The sequence below is a fragment of the Typopeltis vanoorti genome, chromosome 19 (assembly GCF_054136105.1).
Source record: "Typopeltis vanoorti isolate ZY-2024b chromosome 19, IOZ_Tvanoo_1.0, whole genome shotgun sequence".
NCBI classification, from domain to species: Eukaryota; Metazoa; Arthropoda; class Arachnida; order Uropygi; family Thelyphonidae; genus Typopeltis; species Typopeltis vanoorti.
In genome coordinates, this window is record NC_143567.1 from 8,439,648 (window position 1) to 8,458,136 (window position 18,489).

The following is an 18,489-nucleotide window of genomic DNA, read 5'->3' on the forward strand; positions in this document are numbered from 1 at the left end:
GAAAGAAAAAAAAAAAAACCTTACTACATCAACGGTAGAGTCCTATTATTAATATTATCTATTGGTTGTAAAATTACATTCGGAGCAACAACAAATCTATATATATTAACACCATGATTATACATATAAATTCCAACCAGTTAGTATGGAATGGTTTCCAAGTATGATGGTTACTAAATATTAAGTAGGCTGAATGTGTGCCATCCAGATTCTTGGAATTTTCACCCCACCATTATTGTTGATATTTGTGTGGTTTATCAGAATTATGCAGGCTTACACCTTATGGTGTAAAGAGTGCCTACTCTTTACACCATGCAAAAACCTGGTATGAAAGAAAATTTAAAGAAGCCTGTGAAATTCTGATAAACTACCCAAATATGAACAATAATGGTGGCATGAAATTTCCAAGAATCTGGATGGCACACATTCAGCCTACTTAATATTTAGTATCGAGCATACTTCAGGACGCTAGGCAACCTTCAGCTAGTATTGGAAACCATTCCATACCAACTGGTTGGAATTTATATGTATAATCATGGTGTTAATTTATATATATAGACATGCTGTTGCTCCCAATGTAATTTTACAACCAATAGATAATATTAATAACAGGACTCTAGCGTTGAAGTAGTAAGGTTTTTTTTTTTCCCCACCAATAATTCAGGTCAGGCCAATAATTGTTGTAACGGTTGGTCAGTAACTTTGTAGATTGTAGTGCGGCTTGTTTCTCTGTATATAGTATATATGCTCCAGAAGATGACCTTGATATAAAGGTCTAAACGTTGAATGTGGATTTTGGTTTATATTAAACTAAAGTTTTACTCAAACACGGTAGTTGTCTCCATAATTTTCCAAAATGTATTCGGATCACTGTGCAAGTCCAAAAAAATAATTTTTTTCCAAGTTAAAAGATCGTTTTTTTTTTTTTTTTAAGTTGGTACATCTGTCATAAGCATCCATGTGAAACTGCAAATCATTCTATCAAGTAGTTTGTTTTATACAGCTATATGACGCAAAAATGTTGTCTGTATCCCTTGAAATGGATAAAATTGAGTATTGTGTGGTTAAAAAATTCTTTGTAAAAAAGGTTTAATGCCAAAAGAAATTCATTCGAAGTTTGTAAAAATTTATGGGCACTAATCCTTCGTTTTTGACAATTATGAAATGGGCTGCCCAGTTTAAATGTGGCCGTACCAGCCTTGAAGATGATCCACATGAATAACTTCCAAAAAGTTTAACCAGAAATCACTGATCAAGTGCACGATATGGCATTAGATGACCGGCGAGTCAAAGTGCGTGAAATTCCTGAGATTAATGGCATTTCAAAAGAACGTGTAGGATATATTTTGCATGAAGAATTGAAAATGAAAACGCTTTGTGCAAGATGGGTGCTGAGCTTGCTCACAGCAGATCAAAAACGCACTCCCATGAAATTCTCTGAACAGTGCTTGGAGCATTTTAACAAGAATAAAACTGATTTTGTGCGTCGATTTATTACTATGGATGAGACTTGGATTCACCATTACACACTAGAATTCAAACAGCAGTCAAAACAGTGGACAGAAGCCGGTTGTTCAGCGGCAAAAGAAGACAAAGTCAGTTCCATCAGCAAGAAAGGTCATGGCATCAGTGTTTTGGGATGCTAAAGGCATTTTGTTCATTATCTTGAAAAAGGGTAAAACAATAACTGGGGAATATTATTCCGATCTTTTAACCAGATTAGACGAAAAAAATTTGTGCTAAAAGAACTGGTTTGCAGAATAAAAAAATCATCTTTCATCAGGACAATGCACCTGCCCACAAAGGAGTGGGCAGAAGCCGGTTGTTCAGTGCCAAAGACGGTCCCATCAGCAGGAAAGATCATGGCATCAATGTTTTGGGATACTAAAGGCATTTTGTTTATTAATTATCTTGAAAGGGTAAAACAATAACCTTGGAATATTATTCTGATCTTTTAACCAGACTAGATGAAAAAATTTGTGAGAAAAGACCTGGTTTGCAGAAGAAAAAATCATATTTATTCAGTCTTCATATTTCTGAATTTAGGGACACAAAACACACGTGTCGAAATGATTATTTTACTTACTATTAATAAAATAACACTAGACGTTTTTGATCCCTGTATTGAGGTCATCATCAGAAGGATGTATGTGTATAGGAACCCAAGATACATGCTCTTTCACTCTATAAAGGTAAATTAAATCTACGCTGTTAATTAATCTTTTTCTTAGCCAGACCTCTAGTGATGAAAAAAATAATAAAAAATAAAAAATAATAAATAAATGAAAAATAAATTTAAAAAAAATAAAATAAAATAAAAAATTCAGGACAATGCACCTGCCCACAAAAATGTTTTGGCAATATGAAAATTAAGGGATCTGCACTTTGAATTGTTGGAACATCCACCCTATTCCCAGATTTGGCTCACTCCAACTTCTATCTCTTCCCAAAACTAAAACTCATCCTCACTGGCCAGCAATTTTCTTCAAATCAAGAGGCGATTGCAGCTCTTACTGAGAACCACTACAGGGACGGGATAATGGAACTGGAATATCGCTGGAATAAATGTATTAGTCTTAAGGGAGATTATGTTAAAAAATAAAAATAATTTTGAAACTATAAATTCATGTTTTCATTGTTAGGCCGAGAACTTTTCAGACCACCCTCATAATGCAGAAACCAAATGTCTGTGCAAAAGTGGAAGGAGTGAGTATGTAAGATATGGGTTATTAACCAATTTAATTGCTCTCCTCTGTACTGAGTCAAGCATTTTGAGGGAGCCCACTCCAAATGTGACAGAAGTATTCAAGCTGGGTAGATTTGCGATTTATATAAGGTTAACAACTGTTCAGAGGTTAAGTAACATGAAAGAGAGAGTCTTTCTTTTAAGGTTACACGGTGTCAGCACTCATATTCATGAATTTAGGGACACAAAACACACATGTTGAAAAGATTATTTTACTGATTAATAATAAAATAATAACTTGACGTTTCGACCGCTGTATTGAGGTCATCATAAGAACGATACATGTGTATAAGCACCAAACTGCATGCAGTTGCACTCTATACAGGTAAATTACATCTACATTGTTAACTAATCTTTTTTCTTAGCCTGCCCTCTAGTGATTAAAAAAAAATACCAATAAAAACTACAATAAACTCTGCTAAGGTCCTCACATACTAGGATTCTTCTGGAATTATACAGTTTATATTGTTATATTATGATTATCTTCTGGATTTGTACAGCACAGGTTGCTATTGAATGTTCAGGAAAAAGAAAAAAAAAAAACACTTCACCAAGTCTTCTTGTATCGAGATTTTTCTTCATGGTTGCTATAAAGGTTGCAGATGGGTCCTCCACATTCTTGGAATGGTGAGACCATCATTTTTATTCAGATTATGTTTGAGCATTTCACATGCTTCCTTGAATTTCCGCTCGAACCAGGTTTTGGTGTGGTGTAGGGACTTGGTACCTTTCCAATCAATTCTGTGGTATGTTTGGAGTGCATGGTCAGAAATAGAAAACTATTGAAATAGAAAAAACAACTCTCTTCCATTGCTAGACACACTTGTCACGTCTTCCTTCAGGCTGTCTCTCCTTCTCAGTTTACCACAAACCTACACACACAGGCCAGTACATACACAAAACATCTTATCACCACCCAAGACAAAAACTAGGGGTTACAAGCACCCTTAAACACAGAGCTCAAACCATTTGTTCAAATGAACAAACTCTTAACCATGAATATGAGACCATCAAACATACCTTTATAAAAAATGGATACAGTATAAAAACCATTCACAAGATCCTCCACAAAGATACCAATAATAACAAAAAAGATTTCAAGAATGCTATTGCTATACCATATGTTAGAGGCATTTCAGAAAAAATAGACAGAACACTACACAAATACAACATCAAAACCACCTTTAAACCCCCGACAAAATTAAGACACCTACTCAGTTCTTCCAAGGATCCCCAGCCACACGTAGCCCATGCAGGGGTTTACAAAATAGATTGCACATGTAACATACCATACATAGGGGAAACAGGGCGAACCATCCCAATCAGAAAGGATGAACACAAACGACACATAAAATACCTCCATTTTGGAAAAACCGGCCTTTCTGACCACGCACTCCAAACATACCACAGAATTGATTGGAAAGGTACCAAGGTCCCTACACTGCACCAAAACCTGGTTCGAGCAAAAATTCAAGGAAGCATGTGAAATGCTCAAACATGATCCGAATCTGAATAAAAATGATGGTCTAACCATTCCAAGAATGTGGAGGACCCATCTGCAAACCTTCATAGCAACCACTAAGGAAAATCTCAATATAAGAAGACTTGGTGAAGTGGTTTTTTTTTTTTTTTTTTTTTTTTTTTTTTTTTTCGCTGAACATTCAATAGCAACCTGTACTGTACAAATCCAGAAGATAATCGTAATATAACAATATAAACTGCATAATTCCAGAATAATCCTAGTACGTGAGGACTTTAGCAGAGTTTATTGTAGTTTTTATTAGTAATTTTTTTTTTTATCACTAGAGGGCAGGCTAAGAAAAAAGATTAGTTAACAACGCAGATGTAATTTACCTGTATAGAGTGCAACAGCATGTAGCTTGGCTCTTATACACATGTATCCTTCTTATGATGACCTCAATACAGGGGTCGAAACGTCAAGTTATTATTTTATTATTAATCAGTAAAATAATCTTTTCAACATGTATGTTTTGTGTAACTAAATTCATAAATATGAATGAAAGAGAGAGAAATCCTAGTTTTTAGAAGCTGATGATGCAATGGTTGTGAAGTATTTATGCCAGGAGAAGCTTGAGGTCAGGGTGTTCCAAGAAGAGAAATCTCTTGTCTGGAAATTTGAGTGTTGTCAAAAATAACATTGGGAGAAAATGGTTCTTTTTTTATGAGAAATAAAACAGAATTGGGTTTTACTAGCATTGAAATTGACGAGGTTATGTGAAACCCATTGAAGGATGGCTTGGAGATCAAAACTGAGGGCAGTGGTGGTTGAGGTGAGCTGTGTAGAGTAAGGTTTATCAATTGGAAGGGAGGAGTGCATTGGGTTGGAGGTCAACTGAAGTAGGTCACTAATATATAGAAAGAAGATAGCTGGTGAGAGAACAGAACCTTGTGGAACCCCAGCATTAGTTGAATGGTGAGAGGATAAGGAACCATCACACATAGCATGCATCCAGAAAGAATGCTGGCAATCCAACTGCCAGCATTCTTTCTGGATGCATGCTATGTGTGATGGTTCTGAGTACTCCCCATCATTTTGGTCTGTCCCAGGCCTGACCAAAATGATGGGGAGTTTGCTTAGAGCCTTTGTGCTAGACCCAGTCAAAAGCTTCAGAGATATCAAGTGCACCCACTTGAGATTCACAAACTTCTCCATGGCATTTATCCAGAGATGGGTGATATAGGTGAGTAGATCTCTTGTTGAGCAGCAATGACAAAATCCATACTTTTGGTCATTTATTAGCTGGGTGCCTTTGAGGTAGTGAAGGAGCTGAGAATTTATGGTTTTCTCTCCAGGTACACATGACAAAGAAGAAGCATACAGAGTGGTATACTTCAATTTTACAAAGGCTTTTGATGAAGTGCAACATGGTAAGTTGATACTTAAAGTTGAGAAAATGAATCAGATATTAGCTGTATGATAGGTATCAGTAAGTTCTGTATGGGTGAACAATATCTCAGAAGAGAGAGAAGTCACTACTGGTGTGAGCTCCTAGAGTATAATAAATTTAGTTTAATCCTTTATCCAAGTGTGAGCAAACAAAGTTTGCACCTGAAAGTACAGGTGTAAGTTCTTCAGGACTGGAGTAAGGTGGTGCAACACCAGGGCAACTCCTTGCAAAGGTGGAGCAAGCTAGTAGCACTCCTATCTCAGTATCTCCCATATATCTCCCATATAATGCAAAACACATCTCCTTGCGGATATGTCTAATGTTATGCATTAAGGGAAGGGCCACTACCCAGACTAGTTTCGACCTTTATTGAGGTCTCTTCAGTGGGAGCCAGGCGCAAGTGGAGATACCAGCCAGAAGCATTAGCAAGGTCATCTCTACCTATAGGAGTTGCCAAATGGTGTGCCACCTTTTTAATAAATTACTCTGGATTTAGAGAAAGGTGTTGAAAGTTTATTTTTCACTTGGTTAGAATATAATAAATTTAGTTTAATCCTTTATCCAAGTGTGAGCAAACAAAGTTTGCACCTGAAGGTATTTTCAGGAATGGGGTAAGGTGGTGCAACACCAGGGCAACTCCTTGCAAAGGTGGAGCAAGCTAGTAGCACTCCTATCTCAGTATCTCCCATATAATGCAAAACACATCTCCTTGCGGATATGTCTAATCTTATGCATTAAGGGAAGGGCCACTACACAGACTAGTTTCGACCTTTATTGAGGTCTCTTCAGTGGGAGCCAGGCGCAAGTGGAGATACCAGCCAGAAGCATTAGCAAGGTCATCTCTACCTATAGGAGTTGCCAAATGGTGTGCCACCTTTTTAATAAATTACTCTGGATTTAGAGAAAGGTGTTGAAAGTTTATTTTTCACTTGGTTAGAATATAATAAATTTAGTTTAATCCTTTATCCAAGTGTGAGCAAACAAAGTTTGCGCCTGAAAGTATCTTCAGGACTGGGGTAAGGTGGTGCAACACCTTATTATATTCTAACCAAGTGAAAAATAAACTTTCAACATCTTTCTCTAAATCGAGAGTAATTTATTAAAAAGGTGACACACCATTTGGCAACTCCTATAGGTAGAGATGACCTTGCTAATGCTTCTGGCTGGTATCTCCACTTGGGCCTGGCTCCCACTGAAGAGACCTCAATAAAGGTCGAAACTAGTCTGGGTAGTGGCCCTTCCCTTAATGCATAACATTAGACATATCCGCAAGGAGATGTGTTTTGAATTATATGGGAGATACTGAGATAGGAATACTAGTAGCTTGCTCCACCTTTGCAAGGAGTCGTCCGGGTGTTGCACCACCTTATCCCAGTCCTGAAGATGCTTTCAGGCGCAAACTTTGTTTGCTCACACTTGGATAAAGGATTAACTAAATTTATTATATTCTAACCAAGTGAAAAATAAACTTTCAACGAGCTCCGAGAGTCTGTTTTAGGGTCATTGTTATTTAACTTGTATGTTAATGGTATTAAGGAAGATTTGGGATATTTAGTTTTTAGATATTTGTTTGTAGACGATATGAAGTTGGGAAGTATAAGGAGCAAAGCAGATGTTGTTGCTTTATCTATTTTCTTCATTTATCATAGTCCTGTGCTCTATATGCTACACATCTCTCCTGTGCCATGAAGCTTGTAACTGGCTAGCTACTCTCAAAAGTCAAAATCACATCAGCACTCACTTGAACTGGTGGCATTATGGTGATATCATCTGTTATAAGTGAATGAGAAAATATATTATACATATATTATTATATATATTGCATAAGATAATAGGCAATAGGAACCAATGAAATATAAGCAAATATGCTAAAAGAGTATTCAGCCGATCAGCTGAATTGGCTATTGACATGTTTGTATAACTTGAGTTTTAGCTCAGGAAAGATACCACAGGAATAGAAGGAATGCATGAAAGTTCTCCTGTACAACAGTGGTGTATAAATTGATGTGTTTAACTACTGGCCTATCAAGTATCTCTGTTGTTAGAAGTTTTTTTTCCACTTGGTTAGACTATAATAAATTTAGTTTAATCCTTTATCCAAGTGTAAGCAAACAAAGTTTGCGCCTGAAGTATCTTCAAGACTGAGGCAACTCGTGGTAAAGGTGGACCAAGCTCTCATCACTCCTTGTCTTAGTATCTCCCATAATGCAAAGCACATCCCCTTGTGGACATGTATAATGTTATGCATTATGGGAAGGGCCACTACCCAGACCAGTTTCGATCTTTATTGAGGTCTCATCAGTGGGAGCCAGACCCAGAGGTGGTGATACCAAGGTGGAAGCAATGGAGAAGTCATATTTACCTATATGAGTTGCCAAAAGCTGTCTCACCTTAGTATTAAATTACTCTGGATTTAGAGAAAGATGTTGGAAGTTTTTTCCCACTTGGTTAGATTATAATAAATTTAGTTTAATCCTGTAGGTAAATATGACTTCTCCATTGCTTCCACCTTGGTATCACCACCTCTGGGTCTGGCACCCACTGATGAGACCTCAATAAAGGTTGAAACCGGTCTGGGTAGTAGTCCTTCCCTTAATGCATAGAATTATACATGTCTGCAAGGGGATGTGCTTTGCATTATGGAAGATACTAAGACAAGGAGTGATGAGAGCTTGGTCCACCTTTACCACGAGTTGCCTCAGTCCTGAAGATACTTCAGGTGCAAACTTTGTTTGCTTACACTTGGATAAAGGATTAAACTAAATTTATTAAAGTATCTCTATTGTGGTGGTGAAGATTTTAGAGAAGTTGGTAAGAACTCGCGTACAGCAATGGGTAGACAGATAAGCTATACACTGAAAGGAACAGCATGGGTCTATTAAAAGACGGTCATGTTTTAGCAATTTGCTCATATTTTATAACAATGTTATGGCCGAGTTGGATAATGGGAATGGATATGCTATGATACTGTTGGATTTTGCTTAGGCATCTGATAGGATACCACATGAAAGATTGTTGCATAAACTGGAGAAATTGGGTTTGGAATATAAATTCTTGACTTGATTAAGTGGATGGTTGACAGATGGATATAAAAAAAAAATGGTATGCAGTAGGTGTGAATCTGCCAGATTTAAGGTGACCAGTGGTACACCTCAGGGCTCAGTCCTTGGGCCATTGTTGTTAAATCTATACATTAATTAACATTAACAAGGGTCTAACAAGAGATTGTTTGCTGATGATGTGAAGACAGGCAGGGCAATCAGAGATGCTACTGATATCCAGCAATTACAGAATAATGTGAATAGGCTGGAAATTTGGAAAAACAAAATTGACTGTCAGTTTAATGTTAGTAAGCGTAATACGCATTTTGGTGTGATGAAATTTCCAACAGCATATTATGTTAGCAGGATTGTGCTACAAAAAACTGATGAGGTCAGGAATCTTGACATGACGGTGTATAGGCACTGGAAGTTCAAAGGTCACATAGAAAAAATTGCAAATATAATTCAGATAGCTGCAATGTTGAAGCAAACCATATATTGCACCTGGACTGTGCAGATTTGGCCTCCTGGGTTCCAAGGAGATAGAGAAACTGTGGAATGGGTGCAAAAAGTCATGATGAGATCATGGAATTTACATTATGAGAACAGATTGCAAGTATAGGCTCTGGCTAACAGGAGAAAGAGGGGTGATATGATAGAGATCTACAAACTTCTGAATGAGTGTTACAGGATATTGTCTGCTGAAATTTTTCATTATGTGAATGGTGGGGAGAAAACACAAGGGCATCCATGGAAATTAAGTTTGTTCACAGAAGGAGGTAAGAGCTAGATTTTTTTCTTACACAGCAGTGGGCAAGTGGAATAATTAGCCTGTTGAAAGTAGCGAGTGCATCTAGTATGAATCAGTTTAAGGGAAGGTATGACAGCTAGTTAGGGTGATGTAGAGCCTCCCTTGATGAGTCCTTGACTCCCTGGAGGTCTCACATAATAATAATTGTGCCCCTAAGCAGCTAAAGGAATTTGTCTGCTTTACTCAAATGATATTTCCTACTTTGCAATATTTCCATAGTTAAAGTCACTCATTTGTCTGAACATTTCAGAACCATCTCAATCTACATTTCCTGGTCTGTAGCATCATCCCACTAAATATCTAAAATTTGTGTTAACATCACCCTCACACCAAATCGCCTCGAAGTCATTTCTCTGTGATAGAGCGATGCACTTTTGTTGTTGTTTGAAACTAAATATCCTTGAAACGTTTAATAACACAAGCTTCAAAAAATTATAAGAAATGAAATAAAAATCCATATGTCCCTTAAAACATCATTTATGTGTGATTTCAAGATTATGCTTCGATCATTTTGTCTATATTAAGAACAGTTATAATTATAGCTACAAGATATTACACCTTCTCATGTATTTCTGGACATATATGCATATATAATAAAATAAACGCCTAGATATGTTCTGACCTTTGGCTTTAAAGGTATGAAAATATTATTATTATTACGTGACACCCCCCCCCCCCCAGGGAGTCAAAGGACCATCGCGTGAGCGCACTCTACTTCGCTATATACTTCTCACCCTCTCAACCACTATTTAATTCTCTTACTATGATACTACTACCATCAACAATTATTATTATTATTCCTGACACCTCCAAGGAGTCCGAAAACTCATCGCGGGAGGACCTAGAACTGTCACAACCACTACACCGAACCTCTACTACGAATCATCTCCATTATTATTATCAATTTATTGTCATATTATCAATTATCAATTTATCAATATTATTATCAATACTCCATTATTATTATTATTATTATTATAATTATTATTATCAACTATCATGAACTATGTAATAAATGCAGGTTATGTGAAACATCTATTAGGATTTAATACATATGAATATTTTCTGACTAAAAATATACATTTGAAAACAAAATCGCTGCCTATTATTTCAATGTTTAAAACTGACAAAAATAAAATAAAATAAAATTCCAAGGTTATATTTTCAGACTTGCCGGGAGGTAGTAACAGACCAATGAGGTAATTTCAAAACACGCAAGAGTCAAGCAAAAGCCAATATAAGCAGGCCAAATGCAATCTTGTTATACGCTTTTAAAATTTAGCTAAAGAAATAGTTATATTTATCACGTAACGTATTGGTAATAATAAAAGATGCAATTTAATAACAAAATTGAACAAGGCTTCTTAAAGAATACTCACGTTACAGATTTGTTTATCAACATGGCACTTAGATACAGCATCGAATGCCAAATTTCATTACGAGATTGCACATGACTAGAGTCACTCCAAAGTTTAAATATTACCATTAAATAACCATATTAGCAAATTACACCACTAAAAGGAAATGTGTGTATATTTTATATTTCTATGAAAGCACCCAACGTCTCTTTATACCATATTTATTCATTACAAACTCATGTTCACTTCGTCAAAATCATATGATCACACAAACACATCACTACTCAGCTGCAAAACTAGACTGCATCGTACGCACAGTCAGCACCTAATGTTATCACAGACCGCAAGCGCAGACCGCATGCGGAATTTGGAGAAAAGTAAAACTGGCCCAGTTCTTCCACCACTCACGCAAACACATAGAAAATAAATAATTAAATAAAATTTAAAAAATATATATTAAAAAATAATAATAATTCAAAGATCTTCCAAATTCATTTCATTAATATTCTTGACTTTAACGGAAAAAAACATAAACAACGAGCAATACCATTTACAGGTGTTTAATCCTCTCCACTTCTTTGGAAGAGAATTTCTACTAGAAACCCTGAATAATAATAATAATAATAATAATAATAATAATAATAATAATAATAATAATAATAATAATAATAATAATAATAAATAAATAAAAATCAGCTAACGCCTTCTTTATTCCCGTATATATAGGAAGTAGGTGAGGCTAATAATAATAATAATAATAATAGGAAGACGACCACAAGATGGCCTATGACTAGTGGTGTACCACAAGGATCTATTCTTGGACCACTGCTGTTTAATTTGTTCATTAATGATATAGGAAAGGATCTGAGAGGAACAGTTCATTTGTTTGCAGATGATGCAAAGTTGGGTAGGGAAATAGTGAATGCAGATGATGTCAAAATTTTGCAAGATGATTTGGATAGATTGGAGGTCTTGGCTAAGGAGAATGGATGTCAATTTAATGTGGCAAAATGTAAGGTTATGCATTTTGGGGTGAATCGATTAGCAGCAGTTTACTACATTGGCGGAACTGTACTCCAGGAAATTGATGAGGCACGAGATTTAGGAGTGTTGGTAGATAAGGAGTTGAGGTTTAGGGGGCACATTTCAAAAGTGGCCAAATCAACTCATCAAATCACTTGGTTGCTGAAGAATACATTGACAAGCAGAGACACAGGTTATTGTTCCTCTGTATCGAGCCTTGATAATACCCCATCTCGGCTACTGTGTCCAGATTTGGTCACCTAGGTTTCTTCTTGATGGGGAGGAGGTTGAGAGGATCCAAAGGCGAGTGACCAAGATAATAGCAGGTCTGTGGAATGAACCTTATGAGAACAGGTTGAGGATTTGTGGGTTGCAAAAATTGGTTGATAGGCGGAAGAGGGGAGATATGATTGAGACATTCAAATTACTGAATGATTTCTATAAAATTAATTCAGAAGATATTTTTGAGAACAGGGCTGGTTCTGGGAGGACTAGGGGACATCCATGGAAACTGGGAAAAATTGTGGTTAGTAAGGGTGTTAGAGCCGGGTTCTTTACTTTTAGAGTGGTGAATGAGTGGAATGGGCTGCCAGAGTCTGTGGTAGATGCTGTGACAGTGAATGAGTTTAAGGCGAGGTATGATAGATACTGTATGAATGTCGAATAGTTGTGATGAATATGATTTGGGGCCTCCCTCGATGAGTCTAAGGACTCCCTGGTGTTACCCGTAATAATAATAATAATAATAATAAAGACCAAAGCAGATTATGAGAAGAATCTATCCAAGCAGGATAAAGGCAATCCCAAATAGTTCTTTTGTCATTTGGCAAGTAAGTGGAAGAATGACTGTGTTGACTGTTGACTTTTATGGCTGGATGGATATCAATCCCTTGGATTATAATCCTTTCATCTCTAAGAAGTTGGATTAATTTAGTGATAGATTATCGAGCACTTGGCTCGTCCAAATTAGGGCGGTGTGGGAGAGCTTGTACCAATGAGCAGAGCTGCTTTTGAGCGCTTGTTTCCACCTGTCGTTTTCATCATAGTTGGACGATTCTTGAACGAGTTGTTGGGGTGAAGAGCTGCTTTTATGAAATATGTAGAGGCAGTTTCATGGAGAAACGTGGAAATATCTGGTGTTTTAGCATCTCGGTGGAGGAGAGCATGCCTGACAAACCATGGAGCGTCAAAAATCATGCGAAGACATTTGTTCTGAATAACTTGCAGTTTTCTGATGTTGATGTGGGAAGTGTAACCCCCAAGCCGGTGAACCATAGGTTAATGTAGGTCTGATAATTGTTTTATAGATCAGTAATTTGTTTTCAGTGCTGACTTAACTTCTTCGGTGGAGAAGAGGCTAGAGTTGTACAATTGTGGAATTTTATTTGTTGCAAGCATAGTCGATGTAAGGGTTAAAATTGAGCTGATTATCCAGTTGTATACCTAGATATTTGGTTTTAGATTTCCATGGAATGCTTGTGTTGGAAAGTTTGACCTCTCCATAGTGGGATGCTCTCCATCTGATAAAGAGAATAGCAGTGCTGTTGTCAGCATTTACAGCTATCCTCCACTTTCTAAACCATTTTTCTAGATTTGATGCTACGACTTGTAGGTACTGCAAAGCTAGATGGTGTGATAGATCTGCTTAAAATTGCTATATCGTCCGCATAGCAAGTTATGGTGGTTGATGTCGTGCAAGGGATGTCTGCAACGAAGATGTTAAAAAACAGCGGCGAAAGTAGTGAGCCCTGAGGAACACCCGCAGAAATTCTTTTCAAAGAGGATCTAAGTCCGGGAAGAATGATTATGGAAGATTAAACTTAATGAGTGATGATGGTCACGAGGTCACAGAAGCGGATAAAATAGTTGCGTTACTGAATGATGGCTTTGCAACGGTATATCATCCTAGTGAAGTCACTGCTTTAATCTATGTGAGAGAGAGTAAAGTAGGAACAGAGGCGGATGAATTGGAGGACCTTAGGATATTGCTAGAATCTCAATGTAAATACAGCTGTATGGTTAGATGGGATAACAGATATGGTTCTGTGGGTTCTAACACTCCATGGGAACTGGCAATGCCTTTAACCAGGCTCTTTAATTTAAGTCTCAACTCTGGTAGAGTTCCAAGGGAGTGAAACATGACAAAATAATTCTCTTGTACAAGGGTGGTTCTAACACTGCAGTAGCAAATTATAGGTCAATCAGTATCTCAGGCTTGGTGTTAAGTACTACAAAAATTGGTCAAAAGAGAATTCAAGAATGAGTAGATAAAAATACGATACTGTATGAGACTCAACATAGCTTTGGGAAGGGACCATCAGGCCTCAGTAATTTACTAACTTTTCATAATTGAATAATAACAGCTGAGTTGGAATAAAGGAACTGACTACCCGATGATCTTGATAGATTTGACAGAGGCATTTGACAGAATACCACACAGAACTCTGCTATGCAAATTAGAACAAATGGAGATGCATATGACACTGGATAAGTGGATAACAGGGTGGCTGCCGGACAGGTATCAAAAAGTGCATATGAAGGGGGCAGAAACGAGGCCAAAACAGGTGATTAGTGGTGTCCCACAAGGTTCAGAGCTGGAACATTGCTGTTTAATTTCTACATAAATGATATGGCAAATAATCTAAAAGGAAATATTCAGTTGTTTGCTGATGATGTGAAATTAGATAAAGTAATAGTTAATCAAGGCTATGTTTAACCGCAAGATGTTTTAAATACGCTGTCAGTCTGGACAAAAGATAATTGGTGTCAGTTTAATGTGGAAAAATGTAAAGTTATGCATTTTGAGATAAATAGATTACAAGCCATCTATCACGTTGATGGCACTGGACTCCAGGAAATAGATGAAGCTAGAGATTTAGGTTTGGTAGTAGATAGAGAGTTTGCGAGAACATTACTGAGGTAGCCCATAAGACTACTTGGCTAGTGAAGAACACATTAACAAGTAGAGGTAATGAAGTTGTAATCTTCTTTATAATGCCTTGATATGGCTACAGTTGGATTATGGATTACTGTGCTGATATCTTGTCCCCTGGTTTTCTTTGAGATGAGGAAACTATGCATGGGAACTATCAAGATCATTGGGTAGCCATTTCCTTTATTCAAACTCAGCTGTTATTGCTCAATTGTGAAAAGTTAGAAAATTACTGAGGCATGATCGTCCCTTCCCAAAGCTATGTTGAGTCTCATAGAGTATCATATTTTTATCTACTCCTTCATGAATTCTCTTTTTGACCAATTTTTGTAGTACTTAACACCAAGCCTGAGAAAATGATTGACCTATAATTTGCTACTGCAGTGTTAGAACCTCCCTTGTACAAGAGAATTATTTTGTCATGTTTCACTCCTTTGGAACTCTACCAGAGCTGGGTCTCTCGTAAGGAGTCTTCAGAATGGAGGTGCTTGTATAATAATAATTATTTGCAACTGCATTCTGACCCACCACCCCATGTCAGAGAATGATATGCTAAAATTGAATCTTTCCTAATCTGCTGTAGCTCAAAATTACCATGCAGCATTCGTTGCGTTCACGGTGTCTTTATCATTTTCTCAGTTCTGATCGTCATCCTAATCTCTGTTGTTACTCAGAGTGTGAACGTATAAATTCATAAAAAAACAAACAAATAAATAAAGCTATTACGGTAGATGAAGGTATGTGACTGGAAGCACCTATATAATCGTAGTTTGGTTCCAAGCATGTGTAGGCCAGGAAATCGCTTTTGTGTGTATCCATAGCGCTAAAGTCACCAAAACAAAACTTAGCCAAATACATGATTCTTCTCGGGGGAGAGAGGGGGGGGGGGACATTAATGTGTTTTTCGAGTCCATCCATGGCAAGTAAATCCAGATAACCTTCAGACAAGCTGCTGTTCTTCAAGAAATCAATATTCATATCCTCCAATATGAGTCACGGGCATGCGGATTATTTGTCAAAGAAACCCAGGTTTCTTTATCTCGTAAATTCAAAAAATTCAGTCATAGGATTCATTATATTTTAGACAGTGATATTTAGTGTAAGAAATATCACGAAATCACAGCAGTTGCCTACCATTCTCTCTCCTCCTCAGTGCCAATTAAAGTCTCTAACGGTCTTTAGCCAGCTATTCTGTGATTTGGGTAAACCGGTGGTTAGTTGTCCGCTTGTCTTGTATAATACTAATTATACTAGATTGTATAATATTTATACAAAACTCGCTCGTGCTAAATTGCATTGCCTTCTCCCTTATCTGCATTTTTCACTGCTGAACTTTTGAAGTACCATGCAGTCTCTAAACGCTAGTTAGGGTAATTGGTTACATTTCCAAATTTGCTAGAATATGCTTAAACTTTTATTTATATTTTCAGTGATGTCGTATTAAAGCTATCAAAACTCCACATTTACAAAATGCACAGAATTACACCTGTAAATCTCTTAAGAGGCTAATCACTTAATCAGCCTCTTTTATAAACGGTTTATTTGTAACGTTGATTTCACCAAATTTATTATTGTTCAGTCTCTAGATGGATCACAACATATATCATATATGACTAAAATCATAATAAATTAATAACACATATATTCATCAATTGCATTTACAATCGTTATCAACAAACATTCTGCCTGAATATGTTGTGTTTAGCGACCAAACAAACCCAGTAATGCTTTTTATTCCCGAAATGCAGTGGGTAAGGCCATTCTAGCTCTGGATAACTTTTGGAGACTGAGAGGTAGTCAATCTAGACTTTTAACCGGAGATAGCTGCCCTAAACTATCAAAAATTTTAAACAACATCCACTAAAAAGATTGACTTGGTTCCTAAACGTCACGCATTAGAGACGGGCGAACAAATAAATATAAACAGGTAACCGAATGTTCACGAGTATGAACAAATCAATATTATAATGATGTTTTATTATGCAATTTAAATGTTTCAGTTAAAAAATAAGCAAGATGAAAAAGAAAATATATACATCTATACAAAATTAATAACGGAAAACTCGCGTACAAAGATTATTTATTAGATGGTGTGTGACTGGAAGCACCTATATAATCGTAGTTTGGTTCCAAGCATGTGTAGGAATATAGCATGACAAAACTGGTCATGCTATATGACCAGTTTTGTCATGTAGCAAACTTCGTATATTCGCGTTCCCTTGTTAGATTACACCTTCCCAATTTCATAACATCTCGAAAAAATGAGTACAATTTGGATAATAATAAAAAAAATTCATGAGCTCTCTCATATCTTGTTCACCATTAAAGGGAATCTAACAACAATCTTCCATTTCTAGATATTTTAGTAATCCGCATCTCTGTAGGTCGTACTCATTTGATTTTCTTTTTCTTTCAAATCTTCGTTTGCTGATAACTATATCCAACGCCTTCACATCACACCTTATTAGCAACATTGCTGTACATCAGATCAATCCAATTGGTCTATTGGTTGCCTCCTTTTGAAAGAATTAAGCAAAATAAAAATTTCCGAAGACTACCAATGAATTTAAGCATGACAGCTGGCAGACAATTAAAGATAAATTTCCTCCATCCAAGAGACATTTTTCTACTTCCTGCAATCAGTCACACGAATTTCTTCATCGTTGCAAAAACTTTTATTATAAAAAGATTACATCTCTAATACAGAAACAATGGCCATAAATTACCCATTACTGACAATCATCAAGTGGAGTCTACACGAAGGCTAATTTTCGAGAAACTCTATCTCGGAAAACAAGGAAGAATACCTAAATTCACAGTGAATGCAACAGAAATGATATCCTTTTCATCACAGATAGTAATGTAACTGAGAGGTCACTTCAGATTAATTAACTTGAGCATCAGAACATCAGCTCCAATATTTCACTGGAGAAAGTGCAGTCTATCAATTAGTCTCTCTCCAAGCCATACTAGCTCACTTTTTTATGTTGCTCCCACGCCAAAGCATATTTGCAAACCTACAGTACATTACATGGATTAAGAATTTTTCCCCCATTTTATCAATTATATACAGGGTGGCCATCCATCTTTGAAGGCATCTGTAGCTAAAACCAATAAACGGAATGAGGCCAAATTTCATATTGAGACTTTTGAAGGCATGTTCTCTTTCAAGACATATAAGTTGGGAGACGATTTCCCCGAAAAAAAGATTTAGTACCAAAAGTCGCCGATAGCGGAAATTTTGGCGCTGGTGGAGCCGAAAACAAGCGGATAATTACATTAAAGGCAGATAACATGGAATAATAATAACATTTCGACGGTGTAAGCGACAGCCGCGTCACTCATTCCAGCTGGATATGTGGCGCATTACAATGATAATAATAATAATAATAATAATTAAAATAAAACAACAACTTGCGAAAGATAGAGAAATTAATGTAGTGATTGAACTCACAGAAAATAATGTTTTGTTGATCAGGATCAGGGTCCCCTGGACCACATACATGATTTTCAATGTGCTGACCTTTCTTGTGTACAACAAATAGCATCTGGTGTGCGACATGTTCTACAGAGAGAGTAAGGAGTCGGATTGGATGTTCATAACAGCCCGTTTTATGTTCTCTTTCAAAACATGCAGGTTGGGAACGCCACCAACATACACAACGGATT

The 18,489-nt window shown here is 36.7% G+C and overlaps 1 protein-coding gene across 4 annotated transcripts in view; it reads right to left on the reverse strand.

The window, feature by feature from the left end:
* LOC150095838 (uncharacterized) overlaps nt 1-11,116 on the reverse strand; it is a 404,380-nt gene extending 393,264 nt beyond the window's left edge. For 3 of the 4 annotated variants that reach the window (XM_090408977.1, XM_090408978.1, XM_090408979.1), the window contains exon 1: nt 10,887-11,116. The gene's annotated coding sequence lies outside the window, so the exon portion shown is untranslated. The remainder of the gene's footprint in view (nt 1-10,886) is intronic. The other variant, XM_090408980.1, reaches the window with a different exon arrangement.
* Nucleotides 11,117-18,489: the final 7,373 nt, after the last annotated feature.